Source organism: Chrysemys picta, chromosome 3, assembly GCF_011386835.1.
Source record: "Chrysemys picta bellii isolate R12L10 chromosome 3, ASM1138683v2, whole genome shotgun sequence".
In the NCBI taxonomy this organism is placed as follows: Eukaryota; Metazoa; Chordata; order Testudines; family Emydidae; genus Chrysemys; species Chrysemys picta.
The window spans coordinates 87,237,076-87,257,614 of NC_088793.1; the positions used below are offsets into that span (position 1 = coordinate 87,237,076).

The following is a 20,539-nucleotide window of genomic DNA, read 5'->3' on the forward strand; positions in this document are numbered from 1 at the left end:
AAGTGCATTAGCTGCTATGCTGCAGTGGAAAACAGAAATGTTCTTTTGAAGTGCCTTTGTTACAATGGACCATAAGCCTTTCAGTATGGAATACCAGGGATATGGGGCAGCATATTTGTCTCATACATTTCTATCCATCTAGATTCTTCTGTCCATCACCATGGAATCTGAACTGAATTTTCTTGTCCTTTGGGGGTTGTTGAACCCTTGATATTCTTTTTAGTATTGTTTTGTATTTGCATATGTGGAGAGGACTGTGAACTCATTCTGTCTTAGCTTATTGGTCTTGAAAACTCAGACTGCTTCCCCTGAAAGGCCCAGTAAGCAAAGCAAAGCAAAGGAGTATATTTGGACTATGCTATGACATTTCTATCTCTGACAGCTTAATTTGTTAATGTCAAGTAAGTAGGCACCAAATGAATGCTCATACAGTTTTGTTTACCTGATGAAGGTCACAGGCTAGTATGATGAAATTAGTTGAGCTCATAGATTATGATAGACAGCTGGAGTTTTCCGGGCCTTTTCTAAAGGGCTTAATCAAAGCCATCAGAATAATGGAAGCTTTCTAAGCAAAAAAGGCAGTGAACTAAGCGAGTTAATTAGTTTTTTAAATTATGTTTATTATTATTTTCCTTTTATTGTTGATATTTAATGTCAACTACAAATGAATGTAACAGTACCTTAGTTTGCACCTTAATTAAATGCTTTTCATTTTTCATAATGAGCTGAAAATAATTGTCTGAAACTAAGACCATTAATCCCATAAAACAGTCTCAGTCTCACACTGATCTGTAGAATTTTTACAGCCTGTCTTAACAGCAGAGGTGATTGAAAGTCACTTTTGCAGGTGTGGATACAATTTTTTTACTTTGCATGTTTGTAAACATTAAAAATCAATATAAAATTACAGCACCTGCATTTGACAGAAGGCACCGTACTAACGGGGGCTGATTTTGCTTGTCTGGTGGCAGCAGGGCTGGCTGAGCAGCTGGCCCACATCTTGCTGACAGGAAATGCTGACAACAACAGCTACAAAATTCATCTGTTAAGCTGCTCCACAGTACATCTCGCTGTCTAACGAACTGCATAAGTGTTACCCGGGTTTGCTTGGAATTGAAGAAAAAGAATAATGCGCTTGGGATTCCAGCTACTGAGAGACCTTGTACCAGGGGAAGTTTTATTACAAAGGCATCCTTAGTACATCAGCAGTTCATTTTTACTCTAATGGAGTAACACATGCACACATTACACTGAGTGGGTAATTGTGTCTTTAGTTAAAATAGAGTGATCAGAGATGAGGAGGCATCAGCAGCAGCACCAGGGAGCAGGCACTAAACTACACACCAGCAGATAGCTATAGCAGGGTGAATGGACAGAAATAGAAGAGCCATCTAAGTGTGTATATATTGAACATTGGCTGATTTAGATCCTGAACTGCATGAGCAGACATGCCGCTGTAACCCTCTCCTTAGCAAGCTGTTAGCAATGCAGTTAGATAGTTCCAGATTAAGCCAGTCTTCAACTGTTAGATGTTCACTTTCACAGCTGTGCTAGAATCTGTGCTGCTCTGTCCATCTTCTTTACTAACATGTTAGGTATCTGAATGCCTTCAATACCATGTGGATGGGCACAGTATAATATCCTGAATAGAATAGAATATCCCTGCTAGGCACCTGCAATAAGTATACAAGCCATGTATACAATTGCAGGTAGCCATTTTTGACACAATTACCTTCTCTCACATCTTAGGCAAATACACCTCTACCCCTATATAATGCGACCCGATATAACGCTAATTCGGATATAATGCGGTAAAGCAGTGCTCCAGAGGGGCAGGGTTGCGCACTCCAGCGGATCAAAGCAAGTTTGATATAATGCGGTTAGATTTTTTGGCTCCCGAGGACAGCGTTATATTGAGGTAGAGGTGTATTATCTGAAGTTGAAAAACTATTTCACTTTTAATGAGATACCTAAACTTAACTAGGTAGCCTGGGGAGCTAATTTCCTAAGCAATAGTAAAGTGTACGGCTCAAATGGAATGATTTGATGATAAATAGCAAACATAATGAAATCTCTGTAAGAATCTCTTGACTAAGACAACTACCCTCCTTAGATGGCAATTCATGGTTTACTGGTGCTAAAAATTACAAGCTGTTGCTCTGAGGCCAGATTGTGCCTCTTTCCTGCCCCCCTATATTCTGACTTTCAGATTCAGTCTCCTTTGGAAAATCTGACTCTTAGATACCTGACATTTAGAGATTTTGAAGGTTGTTTTAGATATCCAAGGGAATTTTTCTATTGACTTGAGTAGACTTTGGATCAAACCCTAAATGCTGGTTTGACTAACCTAAGCATATATCTTCGAGAAATTGTGGGGAGGAGGAAATTGGTAGTCACGTCAAAGTGAGTCTTGACATGTTAAGTTTAAAGGATGGATTTTGCATCCAGCCTTTATTGGACCACGTGGGGTGCATATGCGGTGGGTACATTCAACAAGGTGTGATTGTATCATGGGTAGCCAGACCCATGCTAGCTTTACTCTAGCTAGCGTGGGTAAGGAGCAATGAAGACACGGTGGCAGTACAAGCCTCTCAAGAATGCAAAAGCCCTTGCCTCCATGACTTGTCTATTACTGTTACCCACACTAGCTAGAATCAGGGGTTCTCAAACTTCATCGCATCATGACCCCCTTCTGAGAACAAAAATTACTACATGACCCCGGCGGCCCTGAAACCTGAGCCCACGTGAGCCTCAGGCGGGGTCAGGCAAAGCCCAAGTCCCATTGCCACTTTGGGGTCCTGACCCACAGTTTGAAAACTGCTGAGCTGCATTAAAGTAGTGTGGATATGCTAGCCTTAATTTGTAATGTAGACATACCGTACATTGGGAAGATGAATGGGGCGTATTGCCTAATCTTTCTGAAGAGAAACTCTGAAATGGCTTGTAGGACTTACTTAATGTAAAAAACAAAACAAAGCAAAACAAAACATCCCCTCTGACCTAGGACTAAGCATAGGAAATTTCAACAGAGCTTTTGAGGAAAATGTTAAGGTGGGGGAATCTATCAAAAACTGAGCTTTGAACAGAAAGTGTTTTCTCACCTTAATTATTGAGTCACTCTTCCAGCTCCATAATAGAGTTAAGCTCAGTGGCTGGAATAGCAGCCCCATTGTTTGCTCATAGGTTGAGTGGTGGATTCCATCCCCAGCTCCCCCATTCAGTCTCCACACAAAGCTCATTTTCCTCAGACTCTGTGGAGTGAGGCACAAATTTCAACCTAAAGCTTGGGAGGAAAAAGAGATGCTGCAAGGACCAATAGCTTGACAGAAAATTCTTTACTGAAAAAATCAGTTCACCAGTTAAGATGAGTGGCTTAACTGCATGCATATTAAAGCTTTTAAAACTGTATACTGTTTTGAAGTATATTGTCAGAAATTCATCTAATGTTGTAAGCCTTGGTAAATGGATGCATGCTGTAGCTATAATATATCCTGGGGGTTTACAGCATTGCCTTGTGTTCTGGGGCAAATGGGGGATCCAAATGAAGCGTTCACCAGCTAGTCTCACTTTATTAACTCCAGCACATGCTGCATGAACCAGAGCAGTTAATACATTCTTGCTTGCCACCAATTTAATGGTTGAAAATAGTGTCATGTCAAAACTCACAGTGCTGTGACAACAATAAACCCTCTTAAAATCTTGACTCAAATCCCACTGTGGTTTCTAAGACAATCAACTCCTTTTTTTTAGTGGTTACCACTAGTTTCCAAATTCAGTAAATCACTGTTAGCTATAGAAAGTTTCTCACACCTCATCATTAAGGATTATTCTTAGCTAGAGCTGCAAAAGTTTTCTTTCTAGTCCTATATTCTACATTCGTTGTTACCTAGTTGATAAGCACAAAATGACCGGGGATGGATTTATATCCTTTCCTGCTGTGACAGTCTTTCACTGTGGAGTTTCTACACTCCAGAGCTTGTTAGGGTAAGTGGAATGCTTGATTTCGATCACACTGTAGGCTTTTACAATTTTTTCTGTGTAATAGCTGAGTGTTCACAGCAGATTCTGTGGTGGCACATTTGCAGTATCCATAGCAGCCATCACACTAGATTGCATTGGAAAGACTCTCTTATTAGCATTGGATTTGAATGAAAGGATTAGTTGTTCTGTAAATCCCATGAAGTTAAATGAGAGAAATTTGCCCTTTTTGCTGGTTTTGCAGAAAGACTTTTTAAAAAAAGTACTATGGGCCCGATGTTGCATATTCTCAATTTGGGAACTCCTCCTGATATTGGTAAGTAGTAACTCCTACTTGTGGTTGTCATCAAGGTCTCTAATCTCTTTCTGGCCAAATTTCAGGGCTGATACTCCAGCCTCACCCTTCTTGACTTGTCAGCTATCTTTAACAGTGTTGACCATACTACTCCACTTCTTGAAATCCTGTAATCTCTGGGCTTTTGAGACTCCACCCGCTTACCTCTCAGATCACTGCTTCATTGTCTCATTCCATGGGTTTTCCTCTTTTTCCTCCTTCTCTCTTTCTCTTTTGGTGAGGGTCCTCAGGACTCTGTCCTCAGCGTCCTCCTCTTTTCCCTTTACACTCCATCTCTGGGTGATTATACTGCAAACATGTCTTTGACTACCATCTATGCTGATTCATCTCCTTTCATCCAAACTAAAATCTTGGCCTGTCTTTCTGACATCTTGTGGATGTCAGGCCATCAACTGAAACTTAAAATAGTCAAAACCAATCTTGGGATCCTTTCCCTAAACCCTTCCCTTCTCACCCCCCTTCCCCTACTTCTCTACCATGCTGGACAACACAAGCATCCTCCTGTCACTTACACCTGTAATCTTGGCTGTATCTGTCACTTGGCTCTCTCCTTAGACCTGTACATCCAAGAAGCATCTACATTTTGCTGCTTCCTCCTGCACAACATCTCCAAGATCTGACCTTTCTTCTCTGCCCACACTGCCAAAAATTTTGTCTAAGCCCTGATCATCTCACAGCTTGATTGCAGTGGCCTCCTCCCTGCTGGACTTGATACCTGCCATCTTGCCTCCCTCAAATATATTCAAAACATGGCTGATAAGATCACCCACTTGGCTCATTGAGCTGATTATGTCACCCCTGTCTTTTATTCCTGGGGGAATGCTGTGCCGCTGTGCATGCGCAGAATTGAACTTCTGTGAAGAATTTTTTTCCTTCACAGAAAATACATTCTGTCTTGGAGGTGCTGCAGTTTCACCTTTCACCCATCAGAGGCTGCTGTGGTGCCAGAATAGAGAGCAGCCTCTTTCAGGTGGGAGCAGCCCCAGTTGTGGATAGGGAAGCGAAAAGGTTGCCTTCCTCATAGCACCCTGCCTGTGAGGCATGGGATGGGGGGGGCAGCGTGGGACAGATGGGGCTGGTGGGGGTCACAAACTGGGGTTCAGAAGGCATAGTTGGGAGGAAAGAAAGGGACAGGGGCTGAATGAAAATGGGTGTTCAGAGACACATGGGGAGGGGGAGGTGGGTAGCTGAGTGGGGGTGCAGGAACACATAGGGAAGTGGGAGGAGAGGTGGCTGAGTGGAGGTGCGGAAAGATATGGGGACAGGGGGGTGAAGGGACACATGAGGTCAGGGGCAGATGTGCCTGACTGAATGAGAGAAGCTATGGGTCAGACAGGGTCTGCATGGGGAGGCTCCCTAGCAATTCTTCCCCCCCCCCAAAAAACTTGATCCATACTTTCCCACCCATATCCAACAACCCTCCAAGTTCACACCCAGGCTCCTTCCCAGCAATTACTCCCTTCTTCCTCAGCTCCTCCATTACCCCTGACTCCCCTAAGCCTTTGCACTGCTTCTGAGGGGTGGGGGAAATACATTTCTGTATTGTAGTTTAAATGAATTATTACCCACCGATCTGTATTAATATGTCTGGTAAGGAATCCATTTGTCCAAAAATATCTCCTGAATCTTTGTTGTTGTCTTTATTGTTACAGACATACCTTCTGACAGGTATTTTGAAATAAATTACCAAAATAATTAAAACTCGTGTGATTATATTGTGTTATTTTGACAAATAAAATATGCAGAATTTTGCAGAATTTTGGAATACCATGCACAGAATTTTTATTTTTTTGGCACAGAATTCCCCCAGGAGTAGTCTGTAAGTCTCTTCATTGGCTCATCCTTTTCTGATATATCAGACATGAACTTAATCTCTTAGACTGAGCAATTTGGGACAGGACTGCCATTTGTTATATGTTTGCACAGCACCTAGTTCAATGCAGCCCAATCTCGTAGCTTTTAGGCACTATCAAATATATACCTTTAATGACATTAATCATCACCAATATGAGTAGGGTTTTACCATTCCGACCCATTGTAATTAACTTCCACTTCAGCTGAATGTGTTCACAGAAGGAGCTAAGAACTGGGCCTTAGCCACCCAATACAAGTTTCATGAACGTTATGATAAATGAAAAGCATTCATCACTGCTCAGGTAGGAAGGAGGAGCTGACGATCCTGGAAAAAAATTCTGAATTCTAATCCTATCCTCTAAAGTGCTAGTGACCCCTGCCAGGTTGGTATCATCTGCACATTTTATAAGCATACTGTCCACTCCATCTTCCAAGTCATTAGTAAAAATATTGACTAGTATCGGACCTAGGACAGACCCCTGCAGGACCCCATTAGATACGTCCACCCAAATTTGACAGTGAGCCATTGACACCTACTCTTTGAGTACAGTTTTTTCAACCAGTTGTGCATCCACCTTATAGTAATTTTGTCTAGAATACATTTCCTTAGTTTACTTATGTGTGTGTGCATAAACTTATGCTCGCAGATCACAAGTGCAACTTGGATTAAAACCAGAAACAAAGAAATATACCTTACATGCAGTAAGTAAGAAAAGCCATCAAGTATAATAAATAATGTTGGAAGGGGCCTTTAAAATCTCTAGAACTGTCCACATATATTTACCACTGCAGTCTGAACCACAATACAATGACACTTGGTAAGACAAAAATTTTTTTGAAGACCTTTCTCTTAAATTTCATAGTACAGTACATCAGCACACTAGGATGTAGCATAATTGTGATACACTGTGAAACATTTGGTCTTCATAACCTTCCAACTCAAATGTCTACTTGTGTGACAAGGTTCCATATCATTACAATGGGCTACAATACCATACGTATAGGAAAGGCCCAAATATTCACTATTGTTCTTTTCTTATGGTCTCTGTGCTTCTATTTCTTTCTTAATGTCTTTTTTTAAAGATCTCCTAGAACATTTAAAGATGTACAAGGAGATTATAGGGCAACAGAATAGATATTGGTTCTGATCCCATTTCCAAGGAAGTCAATGGGAGTTGACCTTGTCTCTCTAATAGGAGTTTTGTCATTTATGTCACTGTGGGCAAGATCAGGCCCATTGATCAGATGTGTGCATTTATTTTTATTTGAGTCGAAAACTCTTGCATGCTCAAGACAATTGCATATAACCCTGACCTTTGGAAACGGCAGTGCAAACGGAAAAGAGGAAGAGCCAGAGTTGTGAGATAGTAGCTGCTCGCTATTGAGAGCTAAAGAAAAATCAGACTAAAGGCAAAAAAAAGTAAGAACAGACTTTGCAAAGGACTGTTACTGGCTCCACTCAGATTGCACACTCTGGGTTTTCACCCCTGCGTTAATCCAGTCCAGAACCCAGCCCAGAATGAGACACAGCAGTTTGTTCAGGCTCAGAGTGGTTGGCAGCTGTTTTTCTTATACAGTATATTAGACTTACAGTATGTCTGGGTGTGGGATTATATCTTTTCTTCCCTCCACCCAAATGAGCTCACTTTCTTTCTTTCACCAGCACTACTGCTTCATTCCTGTGGAATGGAGTGTGTGTGTGTGTGTGTGTGTGTGTGTGTGTGTGTGTGTGTGTGTGTGTGTGTGAGAGAGAGAAACAGTCAACACATGAAAATGCCCTGGATGTAATGTGTACTTGAAAGTAATTTCACACGTCCGTAAGGACAATGTCTCTTTCAAGGCCTGAATTCTCCACTTGCCATAATCACTGAAATGTTTTCCTATCTTTTTGGTCAGGCATTTTAAAGGGTAACATGTCAAGCCCTGGAATTTAGACCCATTTTTACTGCAGTGATAGTCTCATTTGTTGTTTCTCTCTGCTATCGTAACCAGGGCATCAGAAGAACCTAGGGAATGTAGGTGTTTCATGAAACCCAGGCTGCCACGCATTCAGCGCAAAACCAGGCATAATGAAACATATACATAAGTACTGGCGGGAATTGGCATAGCTTCATTGAAGCCAGTGGAGCTATGCTGATTTACACCAGCTGAGTATCTTGATCATTGTCTGGAGACTGAGGGCTTGTCTACACTGGCACTTTACGGCGCTGCAACTTTCTCACTCAGAGATGTGAAAAAACATGCCCCTGAGCGCAGCAAGTTTCATTGCTGTAAAGCGCCAGTATAGACAGTGCACTGGCGCTGGGAGCTACGCCCTTGCAGCACTTTAACATTGCCAGTGTAGACTAGCCCTGAGAGACATCCCTTTGTTACTACTGCAGGGTGGGGACCAGCCTCAATCACACTCTCTGCACACAGAATACAGAGATTTCACCCCACCTTGCACTACTACAGCCCAAATCAATGTAGCTGCTGTCCTCACTGTTTGGAGGTGGGAAGGGAAACATGCTGAGCCAATCACAGAGATCCCCTGAATGCCAGGGAGCTCTGGAAGGCATTGTGCATCCTAAGGCACAATCATTCATGAACTCCGTATGGTGCAGTTTTGCACCATCCTCAATACAGGCAGTGTGTTAATTCCAGTCTGGCCCTTTCTGCCTCTAATGGGCAAAGATTGATATTGACATAGAAATGCTCCACAGTAATTAGAGTGAAATGCAGAACGCATCTGAGAAGCATTTCCTTAGCTATTTATTTTGTACACAGGCATGGAATGGCAGCAATTTTTGTGGGCTTTGGGACCCAACAATTCTACAGCTATTTTATAGGACATTTGAATATTGGGCTGATGTTTTATAGCAAGACAAACTCAAAGCTTTTTACAATTTGATGAAACAGGTTTGAGCATTTCTTCTGAGTGCGTGTGAGAAGATACCTCTTCTGTTCATGTAAAAAGTAGGGCGTGGGACCGAGTATAGATATTATTTTGCCTCAGTAGCTGCGTACTGTTTTCATTGTTAGAAAGGGCCAGAGTTAATGCTGCAAAATGATTTCCATTGTGACCTCCTCCTTCACACACCCAACTTTCTGTAACATTCAGCTTTTGGGCAGAATCTTTCCATGCTTGGTCTTTGCGAAAAGGTGTTATTTTGGTTGAGTCTTTGGGACTCTGTAGGTGAGGTCTTAGGCTGTAAAGGGGCCATCTGACGTAATTTCCATTCATCCCTGAAGCTTCTTGGAGATAGGACAGGAATGTTTGGTGATGAACAGTCGTGTATGCACTATTCTTACAACTCAGTTTAGGATAGCTCTTCTTTGGAGTGATTCATTTAGACGGCAAGCTCCTTGTTACAAGGACCTGCTCTTATTTGTCTGTCTGATACACTTTTTGGTGCTATATAAATAATAATTTATAAAATCTTTATACACTCATATTGGAGTAACATCTGTCTCTCTGTTCTACCAACCAAAAATATTCTCTCTCACTTTCACACACCCTCACCTCCTAGCAGCTGACATACTCAGCCAAATGACATCTGTTCATGTACTGTACCTTACAGATCCAGCTGGCAAATTATTTCGGGGGGAATGCTGCACCAAAAAAATAAAAATTCTGTGCACAATATTCTAAAATTCTGCATATTTTATTTGTCAAAATAACACAATATAATCACACCAGTTTCAATTATTTTGATAATTTATTTCAAAATACCTTTCAGCAAGTATGTCTGTAACAACACAGACAACAAAAAAGATTCAGGAAATGTTTTTTGACAAATAGATTCCTTCCTAGACATATTAATACTGAACTTTCAGTCATTCATTTAAAATATAATACAGAAATGTATTTCCCCGCCCCTCAGAAGCAGTGCACATGCTTTGTGGAGTAAGGGGTAACGGAGGAGCTGAGGGAGAGGGAAGTAATTGCAGGGAAGGAGCCAGGGTGTGAACTTGGAGGGTTGTTGGGTATGGGTGGGAAAAGTATGGAACAGTTTTTTTGTGAGCGGGAAAGGGAGGAAGGATTGCTAGGGATCCTCCCCCATGCAGATCCCTACACCCCCACTCAGCCACTCCTCACCCTTGTGGCTCTGCACCCCCCTTCCCCTGTCCCCATGTGTCCCTGCACTCCACTCAGCCATCATCCTCCCCCATCCCCATGTGGCCTTGCACTCCTATCCCCCATCTCCATGTGTCCCTGTACCCCCACTCAGCCACCCCCTCCTCCCTGTCCCCATGTACCCCTGCACCCCCACTCCCATTCAGCCCCGGCCATAGTCTATCCCACCCACTAGCCCTTCTGAACCCCAATCTGTGACACCCACGTGCCTCACACTGTCTGTCCCACCCCCTGTATCCCGTACCTCCTGACCTGGCCCCACAAGCAGGGCGCTATGAGGAAGGCAGCCTCTTCTCTTCCCTATCCACAGCTGGGGCTGCTCCTGTCTGGGAACTACTGCTCTCTGCTCTGTTCTGTTGCCACAGTAACCCCTGGTGGGTAAAAGGTGCAATCTCTCTGGCAGAATGTATTTTCTGAGGAGAAAAAAAGTCTTCACGGGAGATGACTTCAACTTGAGCGCAGTGGCACGGAATTCCCTCAGCAGAAGCATATGCTTGAGACAGTGACATGGTACACTCATTGAAAGAATGCCTATTTTCCCTGAAAGAGATTAAAAGATATTTAACATTGACGGTATGCAGTTATCTCTGTATAAACCAACTTTAAACATCTGCAGGGGGAATGAAAAAAGCTTCCGAGAAGCTATAAGACTGAAAAATTAGTCAGCAACACTGGAGCTATTGCTATTTTAAAATGGTGATGGTGATGTTTTGTACTGGAATTTATAATTGAACTTTGCCAAACTAGTGATTTCAGCACATCCCTCAGCCCATGCCACTTCCCCCAGCCCCCATTGGCCTGGAACGGTGAACCACGGCCAGTGAGAGCCGCGATCGGCTGAACCTGCGGATGCTGCAGGTAAACAAACTGTCCTGGCTTGCCAGTGGATTTCCCTGACAGGTCGCTTGCCAAAGGTTGCTGATCCCAGCTGTAGCATGTAAGCTGCTCCCAGCTATGTGAGTGGGCACTCTTGGCCAGCCATTGCTTGGACTGTGCAAGCTTATATGAGTTCGTCAATTTAACAAAGAAATTGATATGTACCAGGCTTTTTATCCCAAGGGGAGTCTCTGACATGCTTCAAACCAAACACACTGCTTCAGGTAGAATAAATAAATTTATTAACTACAAAAGATAGATTTTAAGTGATTATAGGTCAAAGCACAACAAGTCAGATTTGGACAAATGTAATAAAAGCAAAACACATTCTAAGCTGATCTTAGCACTTTCAGTGCCCTTACGAACTTAGATGCTTCTCACCACAGGCTGGCTGGTTGCCCTTCAGCCAGGCTCTCCCCTTTGATCAACGCTTCAGTCGCTTGGTGGTGTTGTTTATAGATGGAGGTGGAAGAGAGAGAGCATGGCAAAGTCTCTCCCTTTTATCATATTCTTTCTTCCCTCTTGGCTTTGTCCCCCACTTCCGAGTCAGGTGAGCATTACCTCATCATAGTCCCAAACTGACCAAGGGAAGGGGGGGTAACTCACTCAAAAGTCCAACAGATCCTTTGTTGGTGCCTAGACAAGTGTCTTTTGTTCCTGTGAGGCAGGGCTGGGTTTGTCTCATACATGCCCTGATGAGGTGTGAACTGCCCCTCTGCTCCTGGAGAGTTTTGCCTGGGTTTATTTTAAGCCATTAGGACACATTTTCAGCCTCATAACTATATACATGAAATTACAACCTATAACATTACTATAACAACAATGCTCAGTGCATCATGAGCATTCTGAAGACACCCGACATGACAAACTTTGCATTGGATATCACGCAATCATATTATGAGGATGAACATGGGGGTGCAGGGTGTTCCTCCGAGGTACAGAGTAGTCATGCCTTATCCTGGAGCTGCCTCCAGTGTAGCAGTCCCACACCCGTGGATGTAGTTTTGAGGGTGGCAGGCATCCTCTTTTCATGTTGGTTTACTTTTTCCTCTTTGGCCAAGAATACCTATCAGCTGATGACTTCTAGCAGAGCATGCAGGTCATAAAAATCAATACTGATATATAATAAAATCTTGGTACAAAGCCTGCTAGACATCAATCTACAAGTATCAAGTAGTGTGACATGTACCACGCATACAGGCACGAATGATACCTGTACATCTCCCCTGCATTATAGACCTTTGTTTATTCAACCCTCTCCCCGTCACCTTGTCTGTAGGCCCAGTCCTAATTCTGGGAACTGGTGGCTTAGTTCCAGATATTTTTTAGCTTATACTTCACCCCAGCATACAGGGCAATTAGCATGCTAGAACAAATTGCTGAATTGGTGCTAGTATATGTGAAAACTTGGCTATGTAACAGGCTACTCTCATCCAGAGGCTCTAGCCAAATAGTCCACAATGTTCCCCAGTCTGAGTCAAGTTGGAAGGATGACCTTGTGGTTAAGTCAGTGGTGTGGGGCTCCAGCAATCTGAGTTCAGATCCTGGCTTTGTCACAGACTTCCTGTGTGACCTTGGGAAAGTTACAAACTACTTGCTTTGTCAGTCATGTCTACTGAGACTGTAAGCTCTACAAGGCAGGGACTTATTCTTAGTATGTATAGATATGTCTACACTGCAATGTAAGCCCAGGGTTAGTAGAACTCAAGATGGCAGATCGTGGGTTTGTTAACATAGGGCTTGAGCATCTCCACTCATCTGTAACCCCAGGTTAGGAATTCTTGAATCCGGGGTCCTAACCTTGGGCTTCAGCACCTACATTGTGTTATGTAGGCCTGATCCTAACCCCCCACATCCCAGACTGCCTGGAGCCCTCCCCAAATGTGGCTGCTCTGGCCCCTTGTTTGTGGTGCAATGTGGAAAAACTTGACTGTCCATAGGACAACGAAAGTCAGCCCATTGGATTGTGGAATACTTTTGACAGACTCTCAGAGCACAAGTCCAGTCAGGCTGTGTCTTCACTGAAAAGCAATAGGACTTGAATACTGGGTCCCAGCTTGACTCAAGCTCATATTCTCCACCCCCTGGAATTCTAGGACACTGGAGTTCAAGCTTTAGGTTTGTACAATTTGTATGTAGATAGACAGGGGGGTTAGGCTTGAGCCTGAGTTCAAACCCTGGGCTTACACTGCAGTGTAGCCAGACCTTCCATGTACATTGCCTAGCACTATGAGGCACTGATTTTGGTTGGAACCTCTAAGTGTTACCATAATATTAATAATAAAATAATCAGCAGCAGTGTTCAGTCACAAGGAGAACTAATGCAAGCATCGTGGAAGACAAGCTCTGCGGGATGCTATTATGAAATTTGCTATTATTCATGTTTTTCCTTCATTTTGTAGTTTCTTATTAAGCCTACAAAAGGGTACTTATTGCATCAACAGTCTATTAATAAGATATAGTATGTTGTGCTTCCCAGTTCCACACACCACATGGGATCAAAGCTGCAGGGAACTGAGAGAATGTTGTGACTCACGCAGTGCGGGCACTTGGTCTCGTAAGGTTTTTATTGTTTGCTTAGAGTTGCTATTGCATATTATGGTATGTGACCATCACCAGCTGTAGTTTGTCTATTCATTTTCTTTCCCTTATGGGGATTTGGAAGGAGGAGATGAGAGGATGTTAGCAGTTTTATTCTTTCCGGTGGGAAATCAAAGAAGGATGATGGAAAATAATAAAGAGGAAAAACAAGAGGCAGAGAGAAACGTTACTTTCCCCCCACACTAACCACTCTTTTCCCATGAAGACCTAGGTCAATCCTTCTTGAGAAAAATATATGGGAGGGGGATTAAGGGGACTAAAGGAGAATAATGATTGAGTGGTTAGGGCCCAAGCCCAGGACTCTGCTACAGACTTCCTGTGTGATTTTTGGCAAGTCACTTAGTCTCTATGTGCATCAGTTCCCCATGGGTAATGGAGAGAATAGCTATTCCCTACCTCACACAGGTGTGGTGAGGATAAATAACTTAAACAGTTTGAGGTGCTCAGATACTACAGTGATGGGGTCCATATAAGCACTTATGGCAAATAGAAAACTCCATGAATTTCCCTTTAATAATTTCAGGATGGAAGGTGTTGTCCCTTCCCCAGAAAATAGGCCAACATTCCATCATCAAGCCCCAGGAATGCCAGGAGGCAAGGACTCGCCACACAGAAGCCTTGTGCCTCTGCATTAGTTTGAGGACCCCTCAGCACTGTTCTAATGAAGCCGATCAGGGCTGCCTCTGGCCATTGCTACAGGGACGGGGTAATATTTTATATTAGACCAATGGCTGTTGGTGAGAGAGACAAGCTTTCAGGCTACACCAAGCTCATCCTTCAACCCCCCTCTCTGTCTCCCAGTAGAGCACTGTGACTCCATGCAGAAGAAGCCCAGGTGAGGATTGAGGGTGGGGGGAAGAGCAGACTTCCAGGCTGTTCTCTTCCTCTCCCTCACCCACAGACTTGCTTCTTAATCCTACATAGAGCCCAACTCCTGTGGAGAGCCAGCCATGGGGTCACAGGAAAATAGGTTGGATGATGGTAGTGCCTAGGAAGCAGCAACTCACACAAAGACACAGGGCAGGGGAGATCCCCGCTGTGATCAAAACCCATATGTGCCCTTTGTTTTTAAAGAAGCAGAAGTACTAGAGCACAGCAAGGGACTGATATTTCTGTAGTCATAGCAGAGGCAGGAGCAATAGGGACAGGTGTGGCAATGGCAGGGAAGTGTAACAGCAGCTACAGTAAATGGGTCCCTTTCCTCCCCATTCCAAACAGGGCCAGCAGAGGCAATAGCTATATTTCTCTCTCTTAAACAAAGGTAGTCTTTACTGTGAAAATCCATTCACTAGCAGTTGATGAGTGGGTTCATTTATTTACCTTTGCAGTGTATGCAGGTGCTTTGCAGTGAGCACTGAAGTCTGCCTGCCACTTCTGGATCGCTCAGGACTAGTAGAAGAGATAGTCATGTGGTTATCCCCAAAGAGAAGCATTTAAATTGCAGCCTGTGTGTTACCAAATGGTGCCATCACTTTGGAGGACAATGGTGATAGTTGTTCAGTGCAGTAGTGTCTAGAGGTCCCATTGTGCTAGCCACTTTAAAATCAAGCAGACACTGTTGATGGGAGGGGCATGCACAATTTAAAGGTTCTGAGGGGGCATGTGACTGCCCCACAGACATTTTCAAACTGTGGGTTGTACCCTTGAGGGGCAATCAGGAACGTTTGGGGGTGAGCGGTGATGACAGGAGACTCGGGCTGGCGATGCCAGGTGCTCAGGCCAGCTCTGCACAGTGGGGCTCTTTCGGGCCAACCCTGCACAGCAGGGCTCAGGGAGGGAGCCCTACCTCCACCCCCTGAGTTACATCAGCAGGCCACCCATCATGTCTGGGTTGCGGGGACAATCAAAAAAATCTTGGGAGACACATGACACTGAATGCCCCCACACACATCGCCTCTGCAAGCAGAAAAGACAGTGTCTGCTCCAGAGAGTCTGCAATCTAGATTTGTGACAAAAAGAAACAGAAAAGGAACCGGTGAAAGGACAAAGAGGTAACAATGAAGCTAGTCCGTTTTTACATAATTAACAATAGGCTCAACTTTCCACCTGTCAAGCATTCTTACATTTGTCTCTTGGTAATGCAATATAGACTTGGTTTATTCCTCAAATGCTGTGGGTAAGTAACATTTTGTAAAATGCAAGTTACATTTGTACAATTTGCAAGCGTATGAAATTTCAGCATCGAGTGATAGCAAATTTGCAAAACATGGCAGCATTTCATATGTTTACAGGTTGGTCATAATTCACAAAATTAAGCAGAAGAGTGTTAGTTTGCCACCATAGCTCCCTGAAGTGAAAGCTAGGAGTTTCACCAAAGCCTAGCAAGAACAGAAGTAGTCTGTTCTTTCAACAGTCTCTGATACCATTAGTCACCTTGAGTAGTACCTTAGGCTCCAATCCTACAAACACACACGATATGAGCAACGTTAATGGGGTTAGAGTGGTGGTGTTTGCCAGGCAGGAGCTATGCAGGAAGGGAAAGGAAATTAGTAGATGGGTATGTGCCCTCCATGGCATGGGTTTGTAAACAGTTGATGGTCAGGACTTCAGCATGTGAGCCTGGCTAGCTCAGTTGGTAGAGCATCAGACTTTTAATCTGAAGGCCCAGGGTTCAAATCCCTGGGCAGCTGGAGAACAGATCCTTTCCTGCTGTGTTTGGGGGGGAGAGAGGATAGCTCAGTGGTTTGAGCATTGACCTGCTAAACCCAGGGTTGTAAATTCAATCCTTGAGGGGGCCATTTAGGGATTAGTCCTGCTTTGAACAGGGGGTTGGACTAGATGACCTCCTGAGGTCCCTTCAAACCCTGATAGTCTATGTCTATAGAAGCAGGTTACCCAGCCCTGCTGCCATTTTGAAAATGTGTTTCAGAGGATAGAATAAAGGGGGACAAACAAGAACTGGCTGAGTGAGGGTGATGGGGTCTGGTGGCTCAGAAAGGATGCAAGCTCACATCTGCCCAAAATGGCAGCAGCCATTGGGTGCCTGGTACAGAAGTTAGCATACCTGTACAGTGTAATAAATATCCATTGTAAAGATAGATACTTACATGCTGATGACCCCTTAAGAGGGTCTTCCTCTTGTGTCCCAGGCTGAGACTGGGCTGGCTTCCTACACAGCCACTCTCAGGTTCTTGAATTCAGAAGTGATCCTGGCTGTACAGACAGAAATCATTTTCCTCTAATGAATTGTGGTCATCCTCAGAGGCCTCAGTCTCCTCTGCAGAGGGAGGGGCACCACTGTCCACAAGGCCATTGGGTTCTGTGGTGCACACGGGCAAAAAAATTCTGTCCAGCTCCTCGTAAAATGGATAGGTCACATAGGCATCACCTAATTTGTATCTGGCATCCCCGGTTTTTTTGCATATGTTCCTAAGCTCTTTATATGGAACTGATCAGCTTCCCATCCATGATCCTTCTCAGCTATGTGCTTAGCAATGTTCTCAAGAGGTTTCTTATTGTGATGATTGGTCACAAGAGTTTGCTGATCATTGCTGTCTCCCCAGATAGTGAAGAGATCAAGAATGTCACCATGGCTCCAAGTGGCTGCAAGAGGCATCGTGTAATGCTGACATACTTGAGCCTGGCCTTATGCCAGTTTTTAAGTGGGGAAGGGGTTATCTGGTCAACTGGACCCCAGAATAGTGGAAGTCACAGAGTTAAACAGACAGGTTGGTCATGGATGCCCACACAACAGTGTGGGACAGCAATTGGAGAACAGCCAGCGTAATGTGCAGAACTATTGCGTGCACATTAACAATAGTCCTCACTAACTCAATTCACAGTAAATGTACTCCATTTTGAAAGTGGAGTACAGAATTCACAGCAAAGAGGGAGTTAGTGCACTTTAAGGGGTTGTGTCATGTGTACACAGGCATTTTCAATGCACATTAGCTTGAGTTACTGTGAACTAAACTCATCATAATAGTCCATTCTTCTGTAATACATAATCCCAATTGAATAGTCCTATGTTCTGACTGCACCTTACTGTAAAAAAAGATAGTAAACCTACTCATTTAACTCCAGAATGTTAAAAGGGAAAGGAATGAAAAAAACAAATCTATTTAAACTAAGAAAATATCAATTATGCCAAATTATATTGTAATACAGCATTAGCTGTAGGATATGATCATTCAGTAATAGTATCTCACAGACATATGGTACCATTACCTAGACTTGCATCTAGAATTGCAGAGAGTGACAGAGAGCCACTTGTATCTAAAATAAGGAGTGGCAGAGAGTAATTTTCTGGCCTAGAAATTAAGCTACACCTCTACCCCAATATAACATGACCCAATATAACACGAATTCGGATAGAACGTGGTAAAGCAGCACTCCAGGGGGGCGGGGCTGCGCACTCCGGTGGATCAAAGCAAGTTCGATATAACGCAGTTTCACCTATAACGCGGTAAGATTTTTTGGCTCCCGAGGACAGCGTTACATCGAGGTAGAGGTGTATCATTGTTTTGTTCTCTGGGCACTGCCAGGAGCAGAAGATGTGTTTTATTTAGCTTAGTTTGTGTCAGAAGGCTGCTGCCACCACTACCAGAGGAGACTGCTGGGGCCTCACACTCTAGTCAGTGCACGTCTCTAGAGCATGGCTTCTGGGTCTGGTATTTGCTGCCTGGGGCAACTCTCCAAAACCAAGGCACTTGAGCCCTTGAGACTCAGCCTGCTTGTTGGATTGGGTCAGGTCACTCATTGTCTTGCCTATTCTGGGGTAACCAAAGACATTTAAACAGAACCAAATCTCTAATGACCTTAGATTAGGTCTCCAGCTCCAACCTGAACTCAATAGTCCTTGCTTGCTCCTTTGCACTCAGGGGCTTGCCTCTCCCCTCCTGAGGGAGTGGGCGAGGAACCCAGGCCCACCCTCTCCTACAGGTTCCAGCTCAGGAACCCTGTGCTTAAACAGCTAGGAACTGCATCTTAGGATTGTTGGCTGCTTTCCTGGGCTGCTTCCTACCTCTTGCCTGCTTGCAGGTGTCGTTCATTGAGCTGTACTCAATGGCTCTCCCTTTGGAAGCCTGACTCCTTGGACAGGTTTCTCCCAGTCCATTGCTGGGAAGTTTTAGAGGCAACTCCCAGTCACTCTGGCAGTCACCTTTCTCTCTAAGTTATAGCCTTTTATCCCAGCTGTTGCCAACTAATCATTGAGTAACAATTGGAGAGGTAATTGCACCATCTATTAGCCGTATATTAACTCTTTTGTGACTGCTACTGTGTGGGGTCTATATACCCCATTACAGGAACGCATGGAGGACAAATTGAAATGGCTTTGGTTTGGATTATAGAACTCTGGTTTGCACTGGCTAATGCAGTTGATTATTCCTCACCATGACTTCACAACTCACCTCTTTCTTGTAGCTTCTGCTATTCGATTGAGTGTTAAAGGTAGACAGAAGTGGGTGAGAGAGGCCATCAATGAAGGAGGCAGTTTTGCTCAAGAAATTTAAAAATTGAGCTCTCCAGAAAAACAAAACATGGCAGATCTTTTACTAGCATTTAGGAGAGAATCGCTTTAGAAAAGAAAGTTGTAATTGAGGAAGATACAGGAATAGATATTGAAGTAAAACAAAACATTTTGTTGCCAGAAGAGCTGCTCAATGGAAACTGCCTTTAAGGCAATTAGTTTGGCATCAAATTCATTACCCATTTTGGCTTGTGTGTCTTGGGGGTAAAGGAAAGTTGGAGGTTGATGAAAACTGCAGAAATCACCAGGGGACTGGATACTTTTCAAAACAAAGCTATAAAGTCCTCTCTGCTTTGACTTGGCTGATGGCCACTAGATGGTTCTCACAAAAGGTCTGACTTTCTCTTAGCTGTATGAGAGTGAAGTCAGCAGAAAGCATTGGATGCCTCACAGAGAAGTCATTCAATGAAAATGGCTCATTTACTTACTATTGTATGGGAGGAAATGCTTATTTCTTTACCTGTAGGCTATTTTAGAGTAAAGAGTTAACTTTATTGAGAAATGTCTAAGAGCAGATGAGTATCTGACAGTGACAAGGCTAATATCAAGCATGTGCAAAAAGAGCAACTGAGTTCCACACAGATACAGACCTTGGGCTAATCCAATCCTTCTACAGCAGACTGGAGTGTAACACACTCTCAGGCAGGCCTTGGCATAAGACCTCCAAGAAAGTTTGAGTCACTAAAAAAAATTGTTTAATAGGGATGAATATAGGCATTTAGACAACGGGTGTTTTGACATTGACTTCAATGTATCAAGCCATTAGAAAATAGACAGCTGATTCCAAGTTCAGAGAGAGATTCTTCACAGCTCAAGTTTGTTGTGGTTATCAAGAATGTAAACTTGTCTTCCATAGTAATAGTGACCCAATACACTACATCTGTGTAAGAGGTATTAGGAAAAGAGCCATTTGCTTTGGTTGATCTTATTTTGTAATATAAGTGTGAGAATTTCATGAAAATGATAGGAGGAATTTTAAAGAAATACTAGAGAAGCTACAAAGATAGCAAGGGTATTTTGGTATTGCTATTTACTAAGGCGATTTGCGAATAATTCCTTGGATCTGAACTGATTGAAGACCACTTCGCATTCCCCTGTCCTTAACATATTCCATCTTTTTTCACCCATGTTGACCAATATTGGCCTTTTGGATTTTTTAGAACTGATCTAGATTTAGTTTACTTGATTTTAAATCTCTCTCATTTACACAAAGGGAAAGCCAAAATATACTCCAAAAGTAGACTTTAACTTTCTTTACCATGAGTGCAGAGAATTTTTTTATTCCTAC

The 20,539-nt window shown here is 43.4% G+C and overlaps 1 non-coding gene across 1 annotated transcript; it reads left to right on the top strand.

The window, feature by feature from the left end:
* The first annotated feature begins 16,337 nt into the window (after positions 1-16,337).
* TRNAK-UUU (transfer RNA lysine (anticodon UUU)) lies at positions 16,338-16,411 on the top strand. Its single transcript has one exon. It is a non-coding gene; the product is annotated as a tRNA-Lys (tRNA).
* Positions 16,412-20,539: the final 4,128 nt, after the last annotated feature.